Genomic DNA, 6,000 nt, shown 5'->3' on the forward strand with positions numbered 1-6,000 from the left:
GCTGCCGCCGCCCGAATCACTTGCCTTAGCGATTTACCTGACATTGCAGAATTTTTTTTAGTGTGGGTGGCAGTGAATCCCATAGCCGTGCATGCCACGGCTTCTGGGATCACGCTGCGTACTAACTTAAACAGGAAGTGCCGACGCGCGTCTCAGGATGCGCAGCTGCTAGTGGAAACGGGACCTCAGAGGCAGAGGATTAGCTGGATAACCAAGCAACTGGTATTGTTTAAAAGGAAATAAATATGGCAGCCTCCATATCCCTCTCATTACAGCTGTCCTTTATATTTTAAAGAGGGGCTGGAACATTATAGGTAGCTGGTGTGCCCAGGTAGGAAGGAGAGGAGATGAGGGGAGTGGAGAGAAAGACAAAGGGAAGGAAGGAGGCAGGCACAGCAGCTGCGAGTCAGGCCCTGCACTGGCTGGCCAGATTAAAAAAAAATAACGGACTGGGTATACTCTGCCCATGACTGAGACACTAATAAGATACCATAAAGATTGTGAAAAAAAGATTGTATATAGTGTATGCCCAGCTTAAAGCGGACCTGAACTCTTGCACAGGACGGAAGGAAAACGCTGGGGTGGTGCACACTACAAGAGCTTTTTAAACGCTACAGATTTAAAGAGAACCCGAGGCGGGGTTCTTACATCGTAATCCCCATACAGAGGCTGGGTCTGCCTATAGAGCCCAGCCTCTGTTGCTATATAGCTTCCCCCAAATCCCCCCCTGCGCGCTGCGAGACCCCATAAAACACAGCCGCGCAGCATGCGGCTGTGTTTACCTCACTAATGTCAGTCTCCGCTCTCCCCCGCCTCCTAAATCGCTCCGGTCCCCGCCCGTGCGTCCCTTCCCTCCAATCAGCGGCGAGGGAAGGGACGTGGGTGGGGACCAGTGCGATTCAGGAGGCGGGGGAGCGGCGAGACTGGCATTAGTGAGATAAACCGCGCGCTGTGACACTGCATGTCGCCAGCGCGGCTGTGATTTATGGGGTCTCACAGCGCGCAGGGGGGGCTTTGGAGGAAGCTAAATAGCAACAGGCTATAGGCAGACCCAGCCTCTGTATGTAAGAACCCCGCCTCGGGTTCTCTTTAAAACGCTCTTGCTAATGCAATGCTACGGGGGATTTTTACAACATCCCATTGGCTCCAGTGTGCACACATACATAGGATAACATTTGCAGGAGCTTTTAAAGTCACAAAGCACCAGCCCAGAGATGCACTCTATGTATTTAGAGGGTTTAGACTGTCTAATTCCCCCCTTATCTGTGACTAATCCATCACTGTAATTTGATCAGTCACATGGCTGCCTCGGCAGAGCAGCTAATTTTAAAACAGGGTGTTAAAGAGACTCTGTAACAAATTTTTCAGCCTTAGTTCTTCTATCCTATAAGTTCCTATGCCTGTTCTAATGTGCTCTGGCTTACTGCAGCCTTTCCTAATTGCACTGTCTCTGTAATAAATCTTATCTCCTTTACTCTGTCGTGTCTGTCGGGCTAAGGCTTGCATGTGTGGAATGTGCAGGGCTTCTTGTGATTGGATAGAAGTGATACACACCCTGTGCAGGCCCCCTGCACACTCTGTATGACTCACACACTCTGTTTATGTGAGCCTATCACAAGCTGGTTAGTTTGTTTTTAAGCACTGCCTAAAACTGTTAATTACAAGCCAGGATTGCAGCAGAGAGTGGCAGAAACAGCACAGAGGGGCACAGGAGAAAATAAGGAATAGAATGGTATGCTTTTTAGTGTAAGAATATTAGAGTACAGATTCTCTTTAACTCTATGTCTGCTTCCATGAAAGCAGGAAGTAGACACTACAGGTTTATATCTGCTGTACCAAAGAAATGTTTTTCTTAAAAGGTTATTATGCTGTTGCTTATATCTTAGATCAGAGAGGAAGTTCTGAGCCCAGGCCAAGTTTAACAAAGAAAAAAGTAAGGGTGAGTCCACTATGCATGTAGCTGCATACTGCAGTGCTAGATGTAAACAGCCTGCCTAAGTTCACACCTCAGTAGTGTAAACAACCAACTTATCCATATGCACCTTCTACAGCAGTGAACCTTGGCACTCCAGCTGTGACAAAACTACAAATCCCCTCATGCCTCAGTCTCCGAATTATGCGTAGAGCTGTCAGAGTATTGCAATGCCTCACGGGACTTGTAGTTCCATCACAGCTGGAGTGCCAAGGTTAGCCATCACTGCTCTACAGTGTATTTCTTAATAAGGTGTGCATGAACTAGCACAATACCATAGCAATCTTCATTCTATAAAAAGTAACATGTAGGTTATTACATGCAGAGTAAAACATGCTCATGTGATTCTGGAAGCACACTAGTCTGTGCAGAAACCATGCATTTTCTGGCTTGTGCAATAGCCCATGATACCGCCACACAACGCATTTAGTCTGAACATCAGGCAGTGCAGTCTATGCACTTCTGATGTTCTTGCTGATCGCAACCCTATATGCGTTGTTGGAATGTACACAACATCGCGTATAGTGTTAACGAGGCCTGTAGAATACCCAGGCATCTCATGGTGACCCAGAACCACTGGAAATGTATACAAGGGAAGAGACCAAAAAAACCTCTACTGAAAAGCAAAACTAAATGTAATGTTTCACGCATGCGCAGACCTGTCACGCTGGCCACCATGATGAAGCATTGCGTCATTAATCAGGAAGAGCCGGCCGACACCAGGCCCGGGTGTCCCTGGGTGACGCTGAAAACCGGGGGGGGCGGCAGAGGCTGAAGGAGACGAGCTAGGAGGACGCCGCGGGACCTCGCCGCCTACCCTGAGCTGGAAGAAGCCCCAGGTAAGTGTATTCTTTTAAATTTGGTCACTCCTGAGTCCCTTTAAGGTCTTGTTCACACCTACGGCGTTTTTGCTATTTTTTAAGTGCAGGCGATTTGCAAAAAAAGCGCTTGTGCAATGATTCCCTATGAGAGAGTTCACATCTGAGTGGTTAGTTTCCAATCCGCTCAGCAAAGCGGTGCCTGTACTATTTTTAGGGAGATTTTGCTACAATGGAAGGTATAGGAAAAGCGCAAAACTCACAAAAATTGGTTTGTGCAGTGATTGTGTTCGGCCTTTGATGAAAATACATTGTATTTATTAATCTCAGGGTGAAAGAGTTCACTTCCTGACTTGCGTCAGGAAGTGAAAAAATAAATTGCTCTGCAAAAGCGTTTAGAAAAGTGCTGAACACAAAATTGAAGCGCACAGGTAAGTGCCAGGGGGAGAAGAAGAAGAAAAAAAAAAATAATCGAAAATCGCTGGCGTCAGAGATTTCGATTTTAGATGTAAACAAAGCCTAAAACAGAAGGTATTTAGCAGACCTGGGCCCATATGCAATTGACTTTCTCCTGAGTTTTCTCCTTGGTGATATTTTTACATTTGTCCATAAAATGCCTTTTAATCCACCAGAAAGCAAGAAAATACTCAATAAATGTTGACAGTACTTTTTCATTTACCTTTTGGTACTGGTTTAGTTTAAAAGTGCTGGAAAAATATTTTTAATAGAAGATGAAAAATTATCTAACAGAAAACTCAGGTGAAAGAGTGAATTGCATAAGGCCCTCAACTCAGAACTTCCTCTCTGCCCTAAAGCCGCATCTACACACGTAGATGCGGCCGCGATGCTCCTTATCAATCGAGCCGCTCATGCGGCTCGATTGATAAGATCCAACAGGACGGATCTTGCTTCCGCTGATTCCCTGCACGCTCCCCGCGAGGGGACAATGGCAGGGAATCAAGCGGAAGATAAGCGGCGCCAGCGGGGAATCGAATGCGGCGCGGCGAGCGGGTACGCGGAAGAGGCGATCCGGCAGCTAATCGAGACTCCGGATCGCAGCCTCATCTACGCGTGTAGATGAGGCTTAAAACATACGCAACAGCGTAATAACCTGGACCACCTGAAAAAGTAGGCAGTTAAAACTGACAGGTTTTGGGCCAGTCCATCTCCTCATGGCGGATTCTCGGGATTTTCTGTTTTCAACAGCATTTCCTGAACAGCAGTTTAACTGCCAAAATAGTAAGATACCAGCCAGTCTCCCTACTCACTTGCACACTATTTTGTCAGTTATACTTTGTTTTCAACAGCATTTCCTGAACAGCAGTTGCAAAGAAAACCCTCAGGAGATGGACTGGCTAAAAACCTGTCGGTTCTGTCAGATTGTAACTGCCTACTTTTTTTTGCAATAGTGGTCCTTTAGGCTAGGTTTCCACTTGTGCGTTTTGTGTCAGTTTTTCTGCTCAGAAAATTCGCATAGATTTTAAAACTAATGTTAGTCAATGCAGCTGTTTCCACTCTATGCGAATTTTCGTACGCGTTCGCATGCGTGGAAAAATCTGAGGTCCTGTAACATTTTTCCGGACATTGCGTACGATTCGCGTACAATGCTTTGTATAGGCAATGCGAATTTTCGCGTTACTTGCCCGAAAATTCGCATTAGATCCATGGTTACAGGAAGTTGTCAGCTGTCGTGACTAAGCTGTTACTAGGCAGATTATGCATATGTAACTAACGCAAATTTTCACGTACGAAAATTCGCATAAAAACGCGTACAAATTTACATGCAAATTTTCACCAATCAGAAAAATCTTATACGATTTTTTGCAGGCAAAAATGTAACGCTACAGTGGAAACGTAGCCTTAAAGAAAAACATTTTCTTGTTTTAAAGCGGATACAAATCCTGCAATAAACCTGCAGTGTGTCTTCTTCCTGCTTTCATGGAATCAGACATATTGATAATATCCTGTGTTTACCAATTTAGCCATTTGCCATGGCAGTCAGCTGACACAGGGGAGGGATAAAATTACAATTTGTGCTTGGTCACAGTTCAAATGAGGTGGACCTAGACAGGCTAAACTCTAAATACATCCAGGGTGCATGATTCTGTTTTCCTGTCTTGTGCAAGAGTTCAGATCCATTTTTGCAGCAACTGTGGTTTACATTTAGATTTCATCAGCTATCAGATACAGAGGATTGCAGCCTTCATTCAATGCTATCAAGCTGTTATGTTTACAAGTGGTCTTTTCCTTTCACTTCCCAGCATTGCACACAGCCCCACAGAAGCCTCTCCATACCTGCAGCAGCTGCAGAACTCGACAAAACTTACAGTATAATGTTACTCTAAAATCACTCTACACCCCTCTATACAGACACTCAAAACTTACAACTTCGGAACTCCAGCAGCAGCTGCCTCTGACACCGTGCAGCCTCTGATCACGTGATCTGATCTCTGACTTTTAGGGTTCGTCCAGATAGAGCATGCCACTTGCTGGGAAGTGCAGGGAGCGTCTGCATTTTCACCACTCCGCAGCTTTGGCTGTCTGACCGTTTCACTTCTTGGAAAGTGAAAGTGAATTCGCCTATCTAAAGTTTAATCTGCTGATGTTTCTTCGGGCTATGTGGAGTTTGCCATTTGTTTGTTTTTTCAGCTTATATGTAAATAGAAAATGTAGCCAAAATTATGCCTGATTTTTAAACGGGACTTTTTGCTTCCTGTAATCTTAGGAGTTGGGATTTGTAGACATTAAAAGTCATAGGGGCATAGATTAGAATCTGGAGCAGCCACACAATTCGGGGGTGCCCGATTCCAATAGTATAGCTGTTAAGTGGTGGAGCTAGTGGCTACCCAGATTTTACTATCGGCTTCCAGTTTTCAGTTACCCTCTATAAATTGGCTATCAGAAATCGATCCCTTTCTCTTTCCCAACCTCTAACCTCAGGTCTCTTACTGACAAACACTGTGATGTAAAAGTTCAAAGTTTAGCCCAATGATGATGTACGGGGGGCGGGTCCAATATCGGTATGTGCTCGCCACTTGCATCAAGCACAAGTACACGATCTTCGCAAAAGCTTTCGGCTATCTCTAATCTAGAGTGACCAGATTTTTGTGGGTCCAACGCGGGGGGGCGCGCAGCGGCAAGAAGTGGGGAGGACTGAGGGGGCGTGGCCATGACATTTTATGGGCGGAGCTAACGTAATGATGTAACAGC

The 6,000-nt window shown here is 45.5% G+C and overlaps 1 protein-coding gene across 2 annotated transcripts in view; it reads right to left on the reverse strand.

Moving 5' to 3' along the window:
* VRK2 (VRK serine/threonine kinase 2) overlaps positions 1-5,238 on the reverse strand; it is a 159,172-nt gene extending 153,934 nt beyond the window's left edge. For both annotated transcript variants that reach the window (XM_068232418.1, XM_068232417.1), the window contains exon 1: positions 5,176-5,238. The gene's annotated coding sequence lies outside the window, so the exon portion shown is untranslated. The remainder of the gene's footprint in view (positions 1-5,175) is intronic.
* Positions 5,239-6,000: the final 762 nt, after the last annotated feature.

Source organism: Hyperolius riggenbachi, chromosome 4 (assembly GCF_040937935.1).
Source record: "Hyperolius riggenbachi isolate aHypRig1 chromosome 4, aHypRig1.pri, whole genome shotgun sequence".
NCBI lineage: Eukaryota > Metazoa > Chordata > Amphibia > Anura > Hyperoliidae > Hyperolius > Hyperolius riggenbachi.